We start from the raw sequence: 23,923 nt of genomic DNA, 5'->3' as shown, positions 1-23,923 counted from the left end.
GGAATCCCTATGTGCCATAGTTTTATGGTATCTCTCTGTACAGGCTATGAGCAAACTTAGGGGGCTGTTCCTGCTGAATTGTGCTTAGTACAGGGGAATCCCTATGTGCCATAGTTTTATGGTATCTCTCTGTACAGGCTATGAGCAAACTTAGGGGGCTGTTCCTGCTGAATTGTGCTTAATACAGGGACATCCCTATGCTGCCATAGTTTTATGGTATCTCTCTGTACAGGCTATGAGGAGCAAACTTAGGGGGCTGTTCCTGCTGAATTGTGCTTAGTACAGGGGAATCCCTATGCTGCCATAGTTTTATGGTATCTCTCTGTACAGGCTATGAGCAAACTTAGGGGGCTGTTCCTGCTGAATTGTGCTTAGTACAGAGGAATCCCTATGTGCCATAGTTTTATGGTATCTCTCTGTTCAGGCTATGAGCAAACTTAGGGGGCTGTTCCTGCTGAATTGTGCTTAGTACAGAGGAATCCCTATGTGCCATAGTTTTATGATATCTCTCTGTACAGGCTATGAGCTAATGGTGTTTACCTAAACTAATTATGATTATATTTTATTTTTCTAAATGTGCCACCAATGACATCAAACCTTTCTAACTGTTCTTAATTGGTCAGTAATGCTCCCTTCCTGCATTTGTAAGGGGACTGTAGTTTAGGAGGTAATAATGAAGGTTAGACAGTTGTGGAACAATGGAATTCACTGCAAGTCTTATTTTTGTATTTTGTTGGTTCAAAGACTCTGAAGGAGATACGCAAACTGCTGGCAGAAGCTGAAACTGTTGGTTTTGATGAGTCAGCTCATGGCTACTCATTCTCTTCTCGGGTTAAAGACATTTCTAGCTCTTCTTTACCAATGTGGCTGAAAACCAGTGACTCCGTAGCTCCTACTGCTGGGAATAGCAGATTTACCAGCCTGGGAGACGGTCAATTGCCAGAGATATCATGGGATGCCTCTCTAAGCAGCAGCCTAACGTATGACAACTTGCAAATGAAAGATTCCCCAGTAAAAGTGGGTTGGGATGATTCTCTAGCCAGCACTGACAAATTTAAAGATAGCACAGATTTGGAAAAAGAATTAGAAGGCCAAAACCAACCCATTCCACAGTTTAAACAAGAGAAGCTGTTTGAGAGGGGGGCCACGTCGGCTCGTTGATGTGGTCCCTGAACCGACTGTGCCTTTGCCGCCGTTAGAATTTGATCGTCTGGCCCACATTTGCCCGATATCGGCCACAAGTAGGTGGGGATATTGGGAGAAGATCCGCTCGCTTGGCAACCTCGCCAAACGAGCGGATCTTATCTTTACGTGTATGGCCACCTTATGTGCCTGCTCTCCAAAGACCAGTAATGTTCCCTGTCTGGCTTCTTAGTTTGGGACCAAGCCCCTTACCCTAGCAGTGGGAATGAGCAGCCCAATTAAAGTCAGAGTTCTGTACCTTGAGCTGATTGGGAGGTTCCCAGTGGGGACCTATCCAATAAACCAAGTCACTTGAGGTTTTTGTGGATACAATCCCTTTCTTGCCTGCAATGGGGCTATTACACCTAGGAGAGTTTACACCAAGCATTACTAAAGTTCATTGAGCACTATATAATGGCTTCTGTTCATTTCTTTTTATCCTTCACTGCTGCCATGGTATAATTATAGAAAAGTCTCTCTGAGAACAAGTGTTGTCTGTTTTGCAAAACCCTATTCAGGTGCCCAGTGTACTTGGGGGGGGGGGGGGGGAGCAGCAGTGTTAGAAAAGGATTCAGAACACAGGTGGCTTTTTTGCATGTGTTATTCCTTGCATTTGTCCTAATCCATTTTTTTCTCTGTATCCATAGCTTCCTTGCAGCTGAAACTGGCCAATTGTTCTTCCATTACGGAGACAATTCTAAATGATGAGGACAGGAGACGAATAGAAGAGATTAAGAGAGAGTTAATAGAGGGGGCAAAGGAGTCACAGCTGGGACAGGTAAGTGTTACAGGAGGAACACAGCCATCTTCCTCAGGTCTCAGCACCTTTACACATACCAAATTACCTGAATAACTGCTAACACTGACAACCTTTTTTCTCCTAGGTCAGTAGCCCTTTCATTCATTCTGTAGCCAAAACATTTACAATTTTAGTTCTATTTACATTTACTAGACTGCAGCAAACGTTTTAGGCGCTCCATGTACGTGAAATGGCCACATCTCTTTTTTTTCCCCCTATTTTCTCCCAATGTGAGTGAATACTGTTTATACCTGCAGAATCCATGCCGTGCCAATGCTGACAGGATGTCTGACCACTGGAGGAAGTCGGAACCTTTTCGTTTACACATGACTCCGTCACCTGACCTCGGTCAGTCCAGTCCTAGAATGCACCCTAAGTTGCTCGAGAGAGCTCCGGAACAGTTGGCACCTCTCACAACTGCAGAAACATTCAACAAAGAGAATGCTCACACCTAAGTGAAAGAGGAGTCTCGCCTGTTGGAAGAGGCCTTTGTGCCCCAGACATTGAAGTTGACAGATTTGGATTTCAGAGAAGCTTCCGGCACAAAGAGGGAACTGAGCCAACAGGGGGCTCCTGCTTATCCACCACTGAGTGGAGAATCCTCCAAGCCAGTTACATCCATTACCTTTTCATCACGCAAACGCAGCTCTCCTCTTTCCCTTTCCTCCAGTTCCGAAAGGACGTGTCGTGCAGAAACTTCTCCCGCTGTGCGGCCACGCAGCCATGATGGGTCTGATCCCAACAAACTGATCCTCAGTGCACCAGCTAAGTCTCTTTCTGTATCAGACACACCTGTAGTGGCTCCTCAGGATACTCCGGCCTCCCATCTGGCTACTGAATACCGACATTGGCAACACAGTCCCACTCCTGATTCATCCGAATGCAGCCTTCATGCTCACAACAGTTTTGCACTATGTAACCTGACTTGCACTGATAATGAGGGCAGCATTACCTCTGTGGCACCACAAATCACTCCTTATAGCCACCCTGACTTCCATGAAGATGTTCCTCTAACCGTTGGCTTAGATCAGAGCTTCCATTCAGAACACAGTTCATATCGCACAGAGCCCTGTATGCCAGCCAGCCACCCTGCTGCTGCTGCTGCTTCTCCAGCTAGAAAAGCCATATCGTGTGTTCATGTTCAAATCTCCCCCAAACAGGAGGACTCCAAGAAACTCGACTTTGACCCAAAGCTCCTGAGTGGCTCTGCATGTGTTAATAATGTGGCCAAGCTGCAGGAACCTGATCTGTCCCCATCACGTGCTGCAAACTTGCCAGGGAAGGAGGGGGCATTAATAAAACAAGATCTTGCTGATGAAAAACTGACATTATCTTCCCTCCATTTGCACACAAATCCAAGTGACAGTGGCATTCGCCCACCTGTGAGTTCCCTATCTACGCCAGAGAGTGCAGCATCTGTGGTGCTCGGCCGCATTCCCTTACATGATGCAACGACACAGATAACCATGGAGAGCACAGCCAAAACAACCTTCTCTGCTGAGATATTTATTGACAGTAGAGAAAAGGATATAATATCCAGGTCTCCAGATGTAACAGCCAACACCACTCCAGAGAGGCAGCCTTTATACCATGCCCGACTCTCCCCAGCCACTGGTAAGTCTTATTGTGCAGTTACATTGTAAATTTATTGCACGTCCCGACTGACAGAAACCATTCTTTTCCTGAGGTATAGATTAGTATTTGCACATTTCTTCTCTGCATATTACTTATTTATACCGTCCTATCCCATCATATTTTTATTGTAATATATTTATAAATATGACTTACCATATGAAGTTGACGAGAATTTTTGAAAGATTGTGCCTCATTCTTTTTGTTGTAGATCAACCTTTGCTCGTGCCATACAGACCTCATGGGAGCCCTGAGTTGTTCTATGTTCCCTACACTGATGGGTTATCCAGGATCTCTCCTGTCAGCACCATAGAGAGCTCCCACACAGGTTAGTCTGGATAAAACTTCCGCCTACTGTTTTGTAGCTAATGATAGAATATAAAATGAATGTTTAATAGTTTTCCCTATGAGTAAACATAGTGGGCTGCCCATACAGTCTGTATTCCTGCAACAGTCTCCACTTCGTCTTTATCATAAGGCTCCAATGATGCAGTTTCACCCAAATTTCCAGTGGAAGTGCTGGGCTCTGGCATGGATAGCCTATCCGATTCGGCACTGGTCCGGCATAAAGAAGGCATATACAGCAAAGGCTCCAGCCCCAAGCTGGCCTGGGAAGCAAGCACAGCACCACATAAAGGAAATGCCTCAGGTGAGCAGAACCTTCTTACACAGGTTGTACTGTTTCTGGGCTCCAATGGCTCTGGGTTCTCTTAGATATTTGCAAAGTCTGTAGCATTTAATACCACCTCTCTTTACTGGCTCTTCTCTTATCAAAGGTTTTGTGCCTTGTGTAAGGTACATAATGTGCCTCAGTATTGGTACTTGATTTCTATTTCCTCTGAAAAAGTCTTACCTAAACTCTGTGCCTGGGTAACTACACATAAGAGATCCAATGATGTTCCTCAGAACGTAGATTCCTAGATTTTATCCCATGCAAAGCTGAACTGTGCATCTTGTATTAATTGTGTATGGTTCATAACCAGGCCGAGACTGGCAATCTGTGGGTTTTGGCAAATGCCAGAGGGGCTGCTGTAAGATGCCATAGACACTCACTATTTATTGGGCCTATTTTGACTCCAAGTCTGAACCTGTTACTAACAGTGTCTTGTATTTTATAGAGACTTTACCAACAAGGTCGGCTGTACGACATACGCTGCATCAGATGGGTTCCGATACTAAAGCTCCCCGTACTGCTCTTACACAAGGAAACTTTCAATATGAACGCGATTCCAGATTAGATAATCAGAGGGAAAGGCCTTCCCTTCTCTCCAGCCACACTGAGGATAATGAATTCTTCCCCTTAACGCCAGAAATAGATTTCAACAGGGACCAGCGACGTGATGGCAGCCCCAGCCTGAGGTGGAACAGTCCAGCTGAAGGTTCTTTGCTAAGAAATGCTAAAACTATTTCTTTTCCTTTTTCAAAAAGTTCTCCCAGCCTTAAAGTCACTGGGAGTAGCCCACTGCCTGGAAAGGTCTCTCCAACTTCACTTGGTGGCAGGTCTGTCACCAATGGAAGAAACGGTGAGAATTCCTATACCAATGGCCGCTACATGTCTGTGACTCGGGAGTCTGATGGCCATAAGCGGTTGCACAAGTCCCAGGCCACTCTGGATCAGAGCTCTGTCTCCCAACAGCGCTGGCACAATAGTGTTTTTCTATCAGCTGGTCAACACTACAGCGTGGGTTAGACCGAGCGCTGGCAATTTCTTTCTGTGTTTTGTGTACAAATTGTAGCCAAATTTTGCTTCTCGCTGCTATGTAGCCTTTAAACCAATGAATCACTTTCATGTGTGTGCTAATGAGCTGGGGCTTAAAAGCTCCCTGCTTTCCCACTAGAGCCTTTCTGAGCTAAAGGTAGGTGCAATAGGTCTTAATACTCAGTCACATTGTTTTCTGGGGAACTTTATTTTATTTGCATCACAGACTCAAAGTCATTAGACAGTGTAGGACTCACGTATAATGAGGGGCCTTGACGTGGCACGTGAGCTTACATATTTTGGCCAAAGTGTGGTACTAACACCTCATTTTTTGTAAAAATTATTTTTAAAGGCAAACTAAGTGCTGGCAAACTTTCTTTCTCTTTGTGTATAAGTAATGGCTTTTTATCGTTTATAGCAACTGGTCAACTCCAGATTGTTGGTTAGACCGAGCGCTGGTACAATAGTGTGTTTCTAGCAGCTGGTCAACACTACAGCGTGGGTTAGACCGAACGCTGGCGATTTCTTTCTGTGTTTTGTCCCAACAGAGTCTGGATGATCTATGGGCTCGTTATACAAATAGGAAAAAGCTTCAGCAGTCGGAATCCAAGAGCAATCATGAGCTTTCACTGGTGGAGAGGCTAGATCGCCTAGCCAGGCTCCTTCACAATTCCTCTTCCCACTCTCCACACTCGGCAAAGGACGAACCACTTGCTGACCTAGAGCAAAGCAAGAACCATGTGAAAGAGAGAAGCTGGGAGGGCAGTGGCCATAAAGGAGAAAGATGGTATGACAAGAAGCTCTCAGGAACAGGCCTTCATGTAGGGGGCAGATATTCGCTAGATGAGATAGACATTACTAGTCATGCTGATGAGAGCTCTGTAGGCTCAGACTTGTACCCACTGCTCCAAAGCGCCAAATCCGACAGCGCCCCCTCTGAAACAGGAACGGCTACACAAACAGGCAGCGAGGTGACTACACAGACATCAGAATCCAGCTCCACTCTAAAGACGGTATCCAGCTCTGTTTCTACCATAGACACCATACGCCTTATTAACGCCTTCGGTCCTGAAAGGGTCTGTCCATCGTCCCGGCTCTCCCGCTTGTACAGCGCCATCGACCTTCAGAAGAGACGCTCGGAAGAAAGCACAGGCAAGCCCAGCAGGAACCCTGCCGCCAGAATAGACACGGGGGGACTTCACAGAAGCTTAAATAAGGTAAAGACTCCATTTTATTCCTGTTAGTTCTGACTCTTGATACTGGGATTTATAGTTGCATTATTCCGTAAGAACTGTCCAAGTATGTGTGCTGTAGTTTACATTATGTATATTATGTTACGTAGCCTTTTTATCTCCTCACATAGCCTGGTTATGCTGAAATGGACCCTTGCTGTCATGCCACTAAATGGGGATTACTCATTATGTTTCTTATTTTTTTTTTATCTTTAATGAAGACCCCAGAATCCATATCTTCTGCCTCCACGTCTGACAGCTCTTGGCAACCAAGACCAGCCCTCAAAAGCAAAAGGAGCAACAAGTACTTAAACAAAGGTGTTCAGGCAGGTGGGTTCCCTTCCCCACGCCACTCAGTTTCCCATTCACTTCCTTTCTCCCACTGAAATGCCACTCTCCTGACTCTGACTGCAGCCATGTTTTTCCTGCCAGCCATAGTTTGCAGATCAGATAATGTGTACCGTAATATTTTATAGAATGTCCAATTCCTAGCAACTTTGCAGTTGATCCTGATTAAATAATTTAGTTATAGTTTGAAAATTATTTCCCTTCCTCTTCTAAATTTTTCCAGCTTTCCAAAGGGGGGGGGGGGCAATAACTACGGAAGCTAAAAAACTATTGCTCTATGACCTTATTATTTTTACTTATTTTTTATCTTTCTATTTTGACCCCCTCCTATTCATATTCCAGTCTCTCATTTAAACGACTGCCTGGTTGCTAAGGTAAACAAGACCTTAGCAACCAGATAGCCGATGAAATTCCAAACTGGAGAAAAAGTAATACATTTAAAACCAATTGCAAATGGTCTCAGTTCAAGATGAGCACCCTTTAAGCCTATATAACAGAGAATGAAAGAAATTAGATTCTTGTCCCCTGTTTGCACCAATTCTGTAATGATCAGCAGCCATTTTGTTTGTTATTCCTGCAGGAAATCTGGAAATAGTAAATAGTGCTACTAAGAAAAACACAAGGGATGTTGGCACAGTTTTTCCTTCGCCAAGAGGAGACCCCCATAAACCTCTTACCCAGGGGCACGGACAGAAGGTGAGCGCTTCTGGGACAGCAGTGTCTTTACTCAGCGAGGTGGGAGGAGCAAGCAGGTCGCAGCACAAGGTTAGTTGCTTTTTGGCTCAGGTTTGTAATATGATGATAATGTGGTTTTATCCCCCTCTATCTCCTCCCCATGCATCCTTTCATTGAGGAGATTTATTCCTTGATGGCATAAAAAGTTGCTTAAAAGCGGGCAATTCTTGAACCAGAGAGGGTAAAATATTCTATATTCATACAGTATACATTCATGTTACTCTGCAGGTGGAATTTGGTTTGCTTTGTATGGGTGTATTTATTAATTGAAGCCCAGACTATTAAACAGTGCCCTCTGGTGGCGACATATTATATGACGATTTGATATCCATGTAGATCTTCATATAGTGCTATTTATATGTACAGCCCATTACAAGGTGGTAATGGTACAGACAGGAGGTTTGATGGGAATCCTTGGAGTCATTCTTTACTATGTGTCGGTTACGCAGAAATTGCACGTGGCTGTTACATTTACAATCCCCTTGTAAGATATACTACTGCTGTTATATCAACGCAGTTCTTTGTAATAGAACTATAGGATGCACAGGGATACATTAGTTCCCCATATTTGTTAGGGTAGAGGATTTGTTGGGTCACTCTATGAGGGGGAAGAAGTAGTCCTACATGGTTACTTTTTACACATGCACCTTCCTGCAGGGCTGAGTTGGTTTGTTCCAACTGAGGACTTGAAATCGGACTCAAGAAAGGAGAATAGGTCTGGCATGAAGAAAGGCCCCAGTGTAAGTTGGTACGAGCCTCTGACCAATACAAAGCCTTGGAGGGAACCCCTGCGAGAGAAGAACGTGGAGGAAGTCCGTGACCAGCTGCGAATTTAAATGGTTATACGCTTTTTAGGAGGGACAGAGTGATTAAAAAGGGTGGAGGGGTTTGTCTTTACGTAAAGTCAGATTTAAAGCCATGTAATAAAGACATTACCAATGAAAACGTCGAATCTCTTTGGGTAGAAATTTCAGTAGGGCTGAAGGTCACAAAGAAAATGATCATTGGTGTATGTTATAAACCACCCCGTATAGATGAGGGGGATGAGGCCCAGCTATTGTTGCAAATGGAGGAGGCTTCAAAACTGGGTCAAGTTGTTATTATGGGGGACTTTAATTATCCGGACATTGACTGGAGTAATGGGGTGGCTAAGTCAGAAAAAGCTAGTAGGTTTGTAAATATGCTAAATGACAACTTTTTATTTCAGGCGGTTCAAGAACCCACTAGGAATGACTCTATTTTGGACCTGGTGATATCTAATAATAATGAAACATCTCTAACATTTGTGTGGGTGAGCATTTGGGGAACAGTGATCACAACATGGTCTCCTTTGAGATAATGCTGCAGAGACAGCGCTATAAGGGAGTAACTAAAACGCTCAATTTTAGACGTGCAGACTTTGCCAGTATAAGGGCATCTCTGCAATGTGTCAACTGGGAAAGGCTTTTCATGGGGTTAGACACAGAAGGAAAATGGAACATCTTTAAAACATTGCTTTGCAGGTATACACAACAGTATATCCCCCTTGTAAGCAAGGAGAGGCATTGCAAAGCAAAACCTTTATGGCTGAATAAAAGTGGAGGAAATTCAAAAGAGACTTGAACACGTAAAGGTAAACAAAGGTCCAGGGCCGGATGGGATTCATCCCAGGGTATTAAATGAGCTGAGCGCTGTGATTGCCAAACCTCTTCACTTAATTTTTCAGGATTCATTGAGGTCTGGCATGGTGCCGAGAGACTGGCGGATTGCTAATGTGGTGCCATTATTTAAAAAGGGATCCCGTTCTCAGCCTGAAAACTATAGGCCTGTTAGTCTGACATCAGTAGTAGGAAAGCTTCTGGAAGGGGTAATAAGGATAGGGTACTTGAATACATTGCAGTTCACAATACTATTAGTTTGTGCCAGCATGGTTTTATGCGTAACAGATCTTGCCAGACTAATTTAGTCGCCTTTTATGAGGAGGTGAGTAGGAACCTTGATGCTGGAATGGCAGTTGATGGGATCTACTTGGACTTTGCTAAAGCGTTTGATACAGTACCTCACAGAAGGTTAATGATCAAATTGAGGAATATTGGCCTAGAACATAATATTTGTAATTGGATAGAGAACTGGCTGAAGGATAGAGTACAAAGAGTGGGGGTAAATGGAACATTTTCTAATTGGAGCAGTGTGGTTAGTGGGTACCGCAGGGGTCAGTCCTTGGGCCTTTGCTTTTTAACTTGTTTATTAATGACCTGGAGGTGGGCATAGACAGTACTGTTTCTATTTTTGCTGATGACACAAAATTGTGCAAAACTATAAGTTCCATGCAGGATGTGCCGCTTTGCAGAGCGATTTGACAAAATTAGATAACTGGGCAGCAAACTGGGAAATGAGGTTCAATGTTGATAAGTGCAAAGTTATGCACTTTGGTAGAAATAATATAAACGCAAACTATCTACTGAATGGTAGTGTGTTGGGGGGTCCTTAATGGAGAAGGATCTAGGGGTTTTTGTAGATAACAAGTTGTCTAATGCCAGGCAGTGTCATTCTGTGGCTACTAAAGCAAATAAAGTGCTGTCTTGTATAAAAAAGGGCATTGACTCAAGGGATGAAACATAATTTTGCCCCTTTATAGGTCCCTGGTAAGGCCTCACCTTGAGTATGGGGGGCAGTTTTGGGCTCCAGTCCTTAAGAAGGATATTAATGAGCTGGAGAGAGTGCAGAGACGTGCAACTAAACTGGTTAAGGGGATGGAAGGGTTAAACTATAAGGTTAGACTGTCGAGGTTGAGGTTGTTTTCTCTGGAAAAGAGGCGCTTGCGAGGGGACATGATTACTCTGTACAAGTACATTAGAGGGGATTATAGGCAGTTGGGGGATCTTCTTTTTTCCCATAAAAACAATCAACGCACCAGAGGTCACCCCTTTAGATTAGAGGAACGGAGCTTCCATTTGAAGCAGCGTAGGGGGTTCCTCACGGTGAGGGCAGTGAGGTTGGGGAATTGTGATACTAATATCTACAGTTAGTATTACTGGTTGTATTTATAGTTTATGTATGTGAGTGTATAGATTGGTAGGTGTGGGTTAGGTGTGCTGGGTTTACTTGGATGGGTTGAACTTGATGGACACTGGTCTTTTTTCAACCCTATGTAACTATGTAACCAGCTAAATAGATCCCACTTGGATCCCCCTGAGAACAAGGCACTGAAGCCAATTGTCAAAGTTACTCTGCAGGTAAGCACTTGCCCAAGGAGCTAACAAGTCTCTCCTCTATCACTCAGCAAGGGGTTAACTCTGCAATCGAACCTTTTTATCGAAAGTGCCCAGTCATAGGCCTTAAAGTGAGAACACGTGGCAAGACTTATTGGCCACTTATTGAGATTCAGAGTTTAACTGCAGCATAATGGTCTCTCCTGCTACTGTGGCAATAGCACCAGAATAGATAGAACATTAAGTTGAAGAGTATTTGTGGCTTCCCAGTTCCTAGGAGGGACTGCAGAGCAGAGGGAAACCCTGTGTGTTCTGTTCCTGGTTCTGTTTGCCTCTGCTGAGCATTATAGGGTGGGGGTTCCTATGGTACTTACTCCTATAGGTTCTGTATATTTCACACACACATATTGCAGATAAACTACAGCACAATGTAAGTGTCACTTGCTAATTGGAAATGTTCGGTCCAGGAATCTCTGAAGACTCACCGACCCGATTTCATATTCCGCTCCGGGGAGAGGGTGAAGCGCTTGCACCTTATAGCCGAGGAGCGCAAACTGCAGACTGTTTTCCAGAGTGAAAGAGAGAAACTATTCAACCAACCGGCAAAAGCAGGCGAGTGGGAGACAGCGCAGCAGCAGCTGCAAGGTGAGATTTAGTGAGAGGTCACTCACGGCCTCCTTATCCTGCCATTAGGTGTCATTTGTACACTGTATATTGTCACTAGAGTGGATCCAATAGCACCCTAGTTACCTGGCCAAACAGAGCAGCCCTGGGGTAGGAAGTACAGCTTATTTTGAATGGGGGGGGAATTTGGATTGACTTGCCCTATCTGACCATGGGCAGAGAACAGTCCGGGAGAGGGATATGCAGAGATTAAGAGCTCTGTACCTGAGTAAGTCCTGAACAGGTAACTTTGGATTCACTTATTTATTCTCCCTACTGTATGTGAAAGATCATCTGGGGGAAGCAGGTACAGAAAATGAGAGTAAATAGGTGTCAGTTTGCTTCTGTATAGCTGCCTGTTTCCCCCATAATTTATCCACTTTCCAGCTGTTAATGAACTACAACGCCCAGCATTCACTGACTTGTAGTTTAACAGTAATTGAATGTTAGACAGCCCAGATACCAAATGTGACTGACTCTTCTTGCCTTACTGCACTGACTGTCTCATAACTGCATGTTTTTTGCAGGAAAGTGATAACTCCACCATTTCTTTTTATTCCCACTGCCCGCAGCTCATATATTTGGGGCACAGCTGCCCGTGCTTTAGCCACCTCGAGACACGTATGTTTCGTGGCCTGTACAGCTCACGTTCTCTCTCTGCCATATTGCTCTTCTCTTGCAGCCAACCCATAGGCCTCTTATATGTTACACTCTTGCTCGTAATGCTCCATGGGAGGTTCTGGGAACAACCCACCAGTGTGCCATAGGGCTGAATAGAAACAGGGCTGCTCAGAGGATTCAGATGTTGGATTTGTGTTTCTGTTTATATAGGGGTTTCCCTTTCTAGAACACTCTGCTTATCTGGGTGTTTGAGTGTGTAACTAAGCAGTGTTACATTATCTTCATATAAGCCATCTCAATCAGCAACAGTTTAAGAATTTTAGGTAATTTAGGTGATATAAGTAGTTTTATGGCTGTGTTTATTGTCTTATTGCACTCTGTGGCTGCTCCATATGAACCAGAGCTTTCTCTTTAGACTACAGGTTAAACCAGAAGAACAGAATGATCCCTAAGAAAGAAATGGTCCAGCACTCCAAAAGGTGAGTTAAGCCCCAGTTATATTTTATCTCCTGCCTCTCAGCTGTCCTGCACCCTCACTTCCTGCCTGCCCTGCCCACCTGCACCCTCACTTCCTGCCTGCCCTGCCCACCTGCACCCTCACTTCCTGCCTGCCCTGCCCACCTGCCCTGCTCACCCCTTCTGCCTGCCCTGCCCGCCTGCACCCTGACTTCCTGCCTGCCCTGCCCACCTGCACCCTCACTTCCTGCCTGCCCTGCCCACCTGCACCCTCACTTCCTGCCTGCCCTGCTCACTCCTTCTGCCTGCCCTGCCCACCTGCACCCTCACTTCCTGCCTGCCCTGCTCACCCCTTCTGCCTGCCCTGCTCACTCCTCCTGCCTGCCCTGCCAAGAAATGAAAAGAAAATAAACCTTCTCCAAAAAGACTTTAGTCTGCCCAGGGTGCTGCATAGTGTTCAGGCCTAGAATCTTATAAGGATTCACTAAACCCAAGGTACTGCTGGCATTGTACTGAGCTCTGAGGCAAGGCTGTAATGGGGTCCGTCTGTACAGCTGCGACTCCTGTAATTCCTCGCCTGCTGAGAGACCCATGTTCCTTGGGCTTGGAGGGGGTAATTCTGGGACTTATTGTTGCTGTTTGTTCCCAGGATTTATGAGCAGCTCCCAGAAGTGAAGAAAAGACGAGAGGCAGAGAAGAGGAGACAGGAGTACGAATCCTATCGGCTGAAGGCTCAGCTCTTTCGGAAGGTTTGTTTTGTGCATCTTATACACCAAGCGCTGCAGTATTTATGTTCCCATATTATCAGTGCTTTGCTAGATATCATACCCTGGCCTGGCACCCAGCCTGCTCACAGGATAGATATCATTCCCTCGCTGGGTACCCGGCCTGGCACCCAGCCTGCTCACAGGATAGATATCATTCCCTCACTGGGTACCCGGCCTGGCACCCAGCCTGCTCACAGGATAGATATCATTCCCTCACTGGGTACCCGGCCTGGCACCCAGCCTGCTCACAGGATAGATATCATTCTCTCACTGGGTACCCGGCCTGGCACCCAGCCTGCTCACAGGATAGATATCATTCCCTCGCTGGGTACCCGGCCTGGCACCCAGCCTGCTCACAGGATAGATATCATTCCCTCACTGGGTACCCGGCCTGGCACCCAGCCTGCTCACAGGATAGATATCATTCTCTCACTGGGTACCCGGCCTGGCACCCAGCCTGCTCACAGGATAGATATCATTCCCTCACTGGGTACCCGGCCTGGCACCCAGCCTGCTCACAGGATAGATATCATTCCCTCACTGGGTACCCGGCCTGGCACCCAGCCTGCTCACAGGATAGATATCATTCCCTCGTTTGGTACCCGGCCTGGCACCCAGCCTGCTCACAGGATAGATATCATTCCCTCGCTGGGTACCCGGCCTGGCACCCAGCCTGCTCACAGGATAGATATCATTCCCTCACTGGATACCCGGCCTGGCACCCAGCCTGCTCACAGGATAGATATCATTCCCTCACTGGGTACCCGGCCTTGCACCCAGCCATCTCACAGGATAGATATCATTCCCTCACTGGGTACCCGGCCTGGAACCCAGCCTGCTCACAGGATAGATATCATTCCCTCACTGGGTACCCGGCCGGGCACCCAGCCATCTCACAGGATAGATATCATTCCCTCACTGGGTACCCGGCCTGGCACCCAGCCTGCTGACGGGATTGATATCATTCCCTCTTTGGGTACCCGGCCTCGCACCCAGCCATCTCACAGGATAGATATCATTCCCTCACTGGGTACCCGGCCTGGCACCCAGCCTGCTCACAGGATAGATATCATTCCCTCACTGGATACCCGGCCTGGCACCCAGCCTGCTCACAGGATAGATATCATTCCCTCACTGGGTACCCGGCCTTGCACCCAGCCATCTCACAGGATAGATATCATTCCCTCACTGGGTACCCGGCCTGGCACCCAGCCTGCTCACAGGATAGATATCATTCCCTCGCTGGGTACCCGGCCTGGCACCCAGCCTGCTCACAGGATAGATATCATTCCCTCACTGGATACCCGGCCTGGCACCCAGCCTGCTCACAGGATAGATATCATTCCCTCGCTGGGTACCCGGCCTGGCACCCAGCCTGCTCACAGGATAGATATCATTCCCTCACTGGGTACCCGGCCTTGCACCCAGCCATCTCACAGGATAGATATCATTCCTCACTGGGTACCCGGCCTGGCACCCAGCCTGCTGACGGGATTGATATCATTCCCTCTTTGGGTACCCGGCCTCGCACCCAGCCATCTCACAGGATAGATATCATTCCCTCACTGGGTACCCGGCCTGGCACCCAGCCTGCTCACAGGATTGATATCATTCCCTCGTTTGGTACCCGGCCTGGCACCCAGCCTGGCACCCAGCCTGCTCACAGGATAGATATCATTCCCTCACTGGGTACCCGGCCTTGCACCCAGCCTGCTCACAGGATAGATATCGTTCCCTCACTGGGTACCCGGCCTGGCACCCAGCCTGCTCACAGGATAGATATCATTCCCTCACTGGTACCCGGCCTTGCACCCAGCCTGCTCACAGGATAGATATCATTCCCTCACTTGGTACCCGGCCTTGCACCCAGCCTGCTCACAGGATAGATATCATTCCCTCACTTGGTACCCGGCCTTGCACCCAGCCTGCTCACAGGATAGATATCATTCCTTCAGTGGGTACCCGGCCTGGCACCCAGCCTGCTCACAGGATAAATATCATTCCCTCACTGGGTACCCGGCCTGCTCACAGGATAGATATTATTCTCTCACTGGGTACCCGGCCTTGCACCCAGCCTGCTCACAGGATAGATATCATTCCCTCGCTGGGTTCCCTGGCCTGGCACCCAGCCTGCTCACAGGATAGATATCATTCCCTCACTGGGTACCCGGCCTGGCACCCAGCCTGCTCACAGGATAGATATCATTCCCTCGCTGGGTACCCGGCCTGGCACCCAGCCTGCTCACAGCATTCCCTCACTGGGTACCCGGCCTGGCACCCAGCCTGCTCACAGGATAGATATCATTCCCTCACTGGGTACCCGGCCTGGCACCCAGCCTGCTCACAGGATAGATATCATTCCCTCACTGGGTACCCGGCCTGGCACCCAGCCTGCTCACAGGATAGATATCATTCCCTCACTGGGTCCCCTCTATAACAATAAAGCACCGATGGGTTGGCGTAAAGCAGTTTGATTCTTGGCACCTCATCCCTTTCTTATATTCACTTTACAGAAAGTCACAAACCATGGAAGCGCCTATTTTTCTTGTTTTATGGAATATATTTTCCATCCAGTTTATTATTGTGTTGTACTCACTGTGTGTTTGTGTGTAAATACATGTGATGAGCTACCTGCAGCGACAGAATTAGGCTGATATAATAATAATAATAATAATAATGTCATTTGCTGAATAAACTAATGGTTTCTATTATTTCTATTATTAGTCCTTTCTGTCTTACAGTTAAACTAACAACTATGGCAGTTTATAGGGGGCGGGAGATCTAAAGGAAGGGTCCTCCTGTTTTGCCTCCAATAAGGGGTAATTATATCTTAGTTGGGATCAAGTACAGGTACTGTTTTATTATTACAGAGAAAAGGGAATCATTTAACCATGAAATAAACCCAATAGGACTGTTCTGCCCCCAATAAGGGGTAATTATATCTTAGTTGGGATCAAGTACAGGTACTGTTTTATTATTATAGAGAAAAGGGAATCATTTAACCATTAAATAAACCCAATAGGGCTGTTCTGCCCCAATAAGGGGTAATTATATCTTAGTTGGGATCAAGTACAGGTACTGTTTTATTATTACAGAGAAAAGGGAATCATTTAACCATTAAATAAACCCAATAGGGCTGTTCTGCCCCCAATAAGGGGTAATTATATCTTAGTTGGGATCAAGTACAGGTACTGTTTTATTATTACAGAGAAAAGGGAATCATTTAACCATTAAATAAACCCAATAGGGCTGTTCTGCCCCAATAAGGGGTAATTATATCTTAGTTGGGATCAAGTACAGGTACTGTTTTATTATTACAGAGAAAAGGGAATCATTTAACCATGAAATAAACCCAATAGGGCTGTTCTGCCCCAATAAGGGGTAATTATATCTTAGTTGGGATCAAGTACAGGTACTGTTTTATTATTACAGAGAAAAGGGAATCATTTAACCATGAAATAAACCCAATAGGGCTGTTCTGCCCCCAATAAGGGGTAATTATATCTTAGTTGGGATCAAGTACAGGTACTGTTTTATTATTACAGAGAAAAGGGAATCATTTAACCATGAAATAAACCCAATAGGGCTGTTCTGCCCCCAATAAGGGGTAATTATATCTTAGTTGGATCAAGTACAGGTACTGTTTTATTACTACAGAGAAAAAGGAAATCAGTTTTAAAATTCTGAATTATTTGATGGAGTCTATGGGAGACAGGCTTTCCGTAATTCAGAGCTTTCTGGAAAACGGGTTTCCGGATAAGGGATCCCATACCTGTATTTTGCAATCCAAAATGGCACTGCATGTGTGTAAATAAATGACCCCTGTGTGTTCCTTGGGTATACAATTGTCTGCATTAATCTGTGTAATAACTATGCACTGGAAAACATTTGTGGCTTTTTGCCAGAATTAATTCTGCTAGTGAAAAAATACACCAGTTTATTATGTGCACCATTGCCATTTCTTACCAAAAGTAATTTGTCCAAATCTAGGCTGACAACCTGCCAGTATGTATGTATATCTTTATTTATAAAGCGCTACTTAAGCTCTACGGGGCAGGGACCTCCATCCTCTTGTGTCTTTAACTTATTGCAGCTGTATCTTGTATTTATTTGTATTTATTGTTATACTTTGTATTTATCTATTATTATCTTGATAATCCCCTGTTTGTATTAATGTATTCTGCTGTACAGCGCTGGGTACATAAGTACAGTATAATGATGCAGCGGCCAGTTTAGCACCTTATTAGCTGCATGATATAATCTATACTAATATCCCGCTAGATGTCATTAATTCCACCAGTGTCATTTCCCCAGTGTTACTATATGGAGGAAACACACTGGTGTAATTACTCGGAGTATTTGCTATATCATACTTTTGGCACATTATTTTAGCAAAGGCATAATTTCAATTTTACACCCGACATCTCCGCTCCTAAGTTCACTTGGAAAAACAAATCTGTTTTTTTACTTAGTTCTCTGTGTATGTGATGTATTGCTAGTCTGCTTTCCAGTCTGTCAGGCTTTGGCTAAAGGGATACTGCCATGGGCAAACACATTGAGCCCAAAATGTCGCATTCCAGTAATCTCTTTATTAATATATCATTTGTACAATACTGTCAGTGTTCCTTGGGCAAAGATATGATACGTGCTCCAGTGGTATCATTCCCTTTACTGAGAATGGGTAACCGACACACTCGTCATGGCAACAAAACGGCATTTTCCACTTCAACTTGTTTACTTTCAAATCTCCCCAGCAATCATGTGAGTCTCACGGTGACCGTTAAATCCCTTTGATGTCACAATGTGAATCTTACAGTGACCGTTACAGCAGCAGCCCAACTGTCTCAGTCTTTATCAGGCGACTGAGGTGAGTAGAGCTCTTTTGGTTCAGATGAAAACATGAGTAAAAATCATAATTTTAGAATAGGAACTGTGTGGCCTTAGAGACTGCAGTGATGCTGTGAATATGTTGGGATGATAATAACAACAGAGATGTATAAAGGGGATGTTGTACTTGTTCCTTCCTACAAAAATGGTGCCATTTCCTATGCTTATATTTTATTTATTTGATCGTGGGGCATTCTCTGTGCTGATTTGATACGAATACTGTAATGGCAGCATTTCCTATGCTCATATGATGTACCTACAATAACCGCACATTCCCTATGCTTATTTTATATGGATACATGTAGTTCCCACACCTTGTGTCCCAACCCTTTCTCCTTGTAGATTGTAAGCTCTTTTGGGCAGGGCTCTCTTCACCTCTTGTATCGGTTACTGATTGCTTTATATGTTACTCTGTATGCCCAATGTATGAAACCCACTTATTGTACAGCGCTGCGGGATATGTTGGCGCTTTATAAATAAATGTTAATAATAATAATGATAATACTAAAATACATTTAATTATTCAATTACATATTTACTGGGGAAAACACACAACAAATAAATGTAACAAAACCTATGCAACGTATTTTTTGGGTTTCTTTTCAAATAGTGGATTATTTAAGAAAATTCCAAAATGTTTCTGCATGCATTTTTTTCGCACACAAAAGCCGCACACCAGCGAGAGTCACAAAAAAAATCTTAATTGTTTTAAAGAACTGAGAAAAGAAGCTTTTAGAGATAATTCCTATTGACTTCTATTGAATCTCACAAGCTTTCATTTCCTGAGAGGTTTTTTTGGCAACTTTTGTGGGTTTTTGCTTTAATAATAATAATAATAATAAATTCTGATGATTTGTTAAGAAGAATATTCTCAAGTAGCAATGAGCGAAATTTTTCCCCAAGCATGGAGTTGCTGCGAAATTCCCCTATGGGCAATTTTTTTTTTTTAAACAAAACTGCGGCCAAAAATAAAATGTTGTGTTTGATGATTTTTCTACTTCTTTCCCAGCACTGGGGCAAGGTACCCCATTAGTGTAGGGCTCCCCCATGTTCTTACATATATTATAAGCAGGAATTGTACATAGAGCACAGTACTGGGAATGACTAAAATGATGTTTTCCTTTTTGCCTCCATAGAGAGAATTCTGAGCGATGAGCAAATTTCGAAAATTTGTGAAACGATTTCGATCGTGTTTCTCTTGCTTCGCAAGGTAAGGGTTTCATTCTTTCTACTGTAACGTCATAAATTTCATTCTGTGGGAAAGTTCACGGGGAGACAAACTTGTGCTCCGACTCGATGATCTCTAAACACCTGATAGACTGTATATATGTACTGAAAAGTCAATTGTGCCATCAAAGATTGAAAAACCATGAATACCTAAAATTCGTAATTTTAACATTTTTTAACGGGTCACAAAGCTCAAAAAATATATGAAGACTCGAAAAGCTTTAATTGACTAAATAGTAGAAATTTTTCACTATGACAGCTCCCAATGACTTCCACATGATCTTGCAAATGTACTGGCAATGTACAGGTATAGAAACCCTTATCCAGAAACCCATTATCTAGAAAGCTCTGAATTACGGAAAGCCTGTCTCCCATAGACTCCATTTTAATCAAATAATTCAGAATTTTAAAAACTGATTTCCTTTTTCTCTGTAATAATTAAACAGTACCTGTACTTGATCCCAACTAAGATATAATTACCCCTTATTGGGGCAGAACAGCCCTATTGGGTTTATTTAATGGTTAAATGATTCCCTTTCTCTGTAATAATAAAACAGTACCTGTACTTGATCCCAACTAAGATATAATTACCCGTTATTGGGGCAGAACAGCCCTATTGGGTTTATTTAATGGTTAAATGATTCCCTTTTCTCTGTAATAATAAAACAGTACCTGTACTTGATCCCAACTAAGATATAATTACCCCTTATTGGGGCAGAACAGCCCTATTGGTTTATTTAATGGTTAAATGATTCCCTTTTCTCTGTAATAATAAAACAGTACCTGTACTTGATCCCAACTAAGATATAATTACCCCTTATTGGGGCAGAACAGCCCTATTGGGTTTATTTAATGGTTAAATGATTCCCTTTTCTCTGTAATAATAAAACAGTACCTGTACTTGATCCCAACTAAGATATAATTACCCCTTATTGGGGCAGAACAGCCCTATTGGTTTATTTCATGGTTAAATGATTTCCCTTTTCTCTGTAATAATAAAACAGTACCTGTACTTGATCCCAACTAAGATATAATTACCCCTTATTGGGGGCAGAACAGCCCTATTGGGTTTATTTAATGGTTAAATGATTCCCTTTTCTCTGTAATAATAAAACAGTACCTGTACTTGATCCGAACTAAGATATAATTACCCCTTATTGGGGGCAGAACAACCCTATTGGGTTTATTTAATGGTTAAATGATTCCCTTTTCTCTGTAATAATAAAACAGTACCTGTACTTGATCCGAACTAAGATATAATTACCCCTTATTGGGGGCAGAACAGCCTATTGGGTTTATTTAATATTTCAATGAATTTTAGCAGACATAAGTTATGGGTACCTAACATTTTGGCACCCCCAAGTGACTTAGGCTTTCTTTTAAATTATAGTTTTCATATTTGTGCATTTATTTTATGTGATTAAACCTTTTTTTCTTCTTCACTACAGAGAAAACGAGATCAAACAGATTGTAACATCATTGAATCTGTCGTGGTAAGCAGAGAACTGAGCAACTTCATTTCCTAAACACCATTTTCCTACCTATTTGCGTTATCAAAGCCGTGTTATTTCCTTGCCTATAGATTTCTACACACAATAACCTGGATGAGGTTGCACTATATACAAACTGAACTCATATTAATCCAAACTAAACAAACTGGATTAAGTCAATGTATTCCCAGTTGGCCACATTCCCCTATTGTTTCTCCTTTGAATAATAAACATTTGTAAACATTTATCCACTGATTGATAACAATGGTCACTTTCCTCACTTTTTAAAACCATTTAATATTGAAATTCAGCTGCAGAATCATCCATTGCCAGCTCCATAGATGACCCATATAATACAGTGATTTATTGATTTTATTGTTACAAACTGTTGTTGATTTTTAGTATCTACTAAAGGTCCCCATACACCTAAAGATCTGCTCGCTTGGCGATGTTGCCAAGCGAACGGATCTTCTCCCAAAATCCCCACCTACGGGTGGGCGATATTGGGGGAATTTAGGCTAATTCGATCGTTTGGCCCTGGGGCTAAACGATGGAATTATAATGACGGGCATAGGCAAGTCGGTCCGGGGACCGCATCAAAGAGCCAATGCGGTCCCCGATCCGACTAGATATTCTACTGGCTACTAGGCTACTAGGTACAGTCTTCTGACTGTTCCAAAACATTATCCTATTGCATAAGCACCTGATGGCTGGAGGAATGTGCCCTACAGGTATAAAAAAATATTGTTGATGAATGAAATATACTCCTCGCAAAGGAGGCCTTTAGCCTTTGCATTATTATCACAATGAATCCCTATATCGACCCTACATTTATTTATACATATTAATTATATCTCATCAAAAGCATCTTTTTGTGAGACTAAACATTCACCTTTAGCGATAACTTGCATTGGATAATAGGCCTTCTATCACATAAAGTAACATCAACTTTTTTCACTCACAGGAGGAGCCCACGGAAGAGCCCAAGTCACCGATCTGCCTGGTAAGCAGTAAAGGAGATGGTACCATAGATTCCTTATGTTATTCGCTTCTTCCTAAATGTTGTGTTCACTTTAACAGAATTTACCAACTAACTTTACCAACTAACTATAGCCAATGAACCCATACCCATATAACTTGTGATATAAATGTTATTTCCATCCACATATGGATCTGTGCATACAATAGTTATAGCACTGCCCCCCCCCCCAGTTTAGTAGATATCCATGGCTCTGATCAATTTTTCTCTCTTAACCAGGAACCATCTGTTGGATCTGGCAACTTTGTTTGCCAAGTGAGTATCAAATAATTCAATAATAAAACACCAGTCCCTTAATATAACATATGATCTATTTTCCCTTTCTAAAATGCTGACTTGATTTGATAACTTGACTTTTATCTCTTAACCAGGAACCAACAGAAACCCCTGGCAACAACAACTGCCAGGTAAGTAGGTTTGGTTTTCGGAAGTTTAGGGAATTTGTATTGTACAAGGTACATTTTAGACACTAAACTACAGAGTTATAGTAAGTTGATTAGATAACTAACTTTATTTCTCTTAGGAGGAGGAGCCAGAGCAGGAACTGGAGCCGGCTATTAACATCTGCCATGTAAGCATAAGAGAGGGATGAGAGGGGCAAATAAAAATCACCCTATATTTTATTTATGCAAGACTGTATATCAGCTTCTTTAAAACATAAATATTAAAACTTGCAATATCTTTTTCTTACCTTTTTTTTCCATCAGGAGACTCCAGCATTCCCTGAGAATAACACCTGTCAGGTAAGAAAAAATAATAGGGTCACAATAGAAAAGGATATTTTAAGAGAATATCAAATTAGAGTTTAACTTTGGGGGCGGCAATTTGTTAGGCACTGCCTACTTGGCCAGATATTAAGGCATCAGCCTTCTTATTGGTCTGCACCCAGAACCATTGCATCAGGCAATGTGTTTAGAAAGGCTCAGTTTTTATTGGAGCCATGAAATTATTTTTAAAATCTTTTTTTTCCTTAACCAGGAGGAAGAGCTGATAGTGGAGGCGAGCGCCGACACCCGCCCCTCCCGCTACCAGGAATCTTTAGATGAGAGCCCTCAGCTTAACACCAGTGAGGTATGGGCCAAATATTTTGCAGGGGTCCCAATATGTTTAAAAGCGCTCAGTTTGTATTGGAGCTACGGGGGTCATGAATAATATCTGTAAAGAATAATAATAATATTTACCAAACAATAAGAATTATTTACTAACATAGTTTGGTGTGGGCAACTGCATTTGGGCAAGTTAGCCTCAGTTAACCAGTCAGCATCTGTTTCTTACCGGTCTTCTAGCGTGTATAAATTAGAAAATAAAAAAAATATGATTGGTTGCTACGATTACATACACTCATACAATTTAACTCATAGGCTCCTGCCACACGTGCTAGATACTCGGCCTTTGGATAAACACAGGCTGACAATCCGACCCTATGTTCCTAAATGCTTGTTGATGTGCCGCCGCATCCGGCATTTACCCTATATAAGTAAATAAGCACCACTGTGTCGGGCAAATAAAAATCACCCTCTATTTTATGCAAGACTGTATATCAGCTTCTATACAACAGAAATATTACAATGTGCAATAACTTTTTCTTACCTTTTTTTCAATCAGGAGACTCTCGATATCCCTGACGACAACATCTGTCAGGTAAGAAAAAATAATAGGGTCACAATAGAAAAAGATATTTTTAAGAGAATATCCAACATTTGTTAGGCACCGCCTACTTGGCCAGAAATTAAGACTAATGCCACATGGGGGCTGATCTTGGCCTTCAGAAAAACACAGGCCAAGAATCAGCCCCTACACTGGCATCAGCCTTCTTCCTGGTCTGAACCCAGAACCATCGCATCAGGCAATGTGTTTAAAAGGGCTCAGTTTTTATCGGAGCCATGAAATTATTTTTAAAATCTTTTTTTCTTACTTAACCAGGAGGAAGAGCTGATAGTGGAGGCGAGCGCCGA

General features: G+C 43.5%; 1 long non-coding RNA gene across 1 annotated transcript; it reads left to right on the top strand.

Moving 5' to 3' along the window:
* Positions 1–7,590: 7,590 nt before the first annotated feature.
* On the top strand, positions 7,591–8,453 carry LOC116408427. The gene is made up of 2 exons (XR_004220916.1): positions 7,591–7,657; positions 8,285–8,453. It is a non-coding gene; the product is annotated as an uncharacterized LOC116408427 (long non-coding RNA).
* The last annotated feature ends 15,470 nt before the right edge of the window (positions 8,454–23,923 follow it).

This window comes from Xenopus tropicalis, chromosome 1 (genome assembly GCF_000004195.4).
Source record: "Xenopus tropicalis strain Nigerian chromosome 1, UCB_Xtro_10.0, whole genome shotgun sequence".
NCBI classification, from domain to species: Eukaryota; Metazoa; Chordata; class Amphibia; order Anura; family Pipidae; genus Xenopus; species Xenopus tropicalis.
This window is presented reverse-complemented; position numbering and strand designations above follow the sequence as displayed.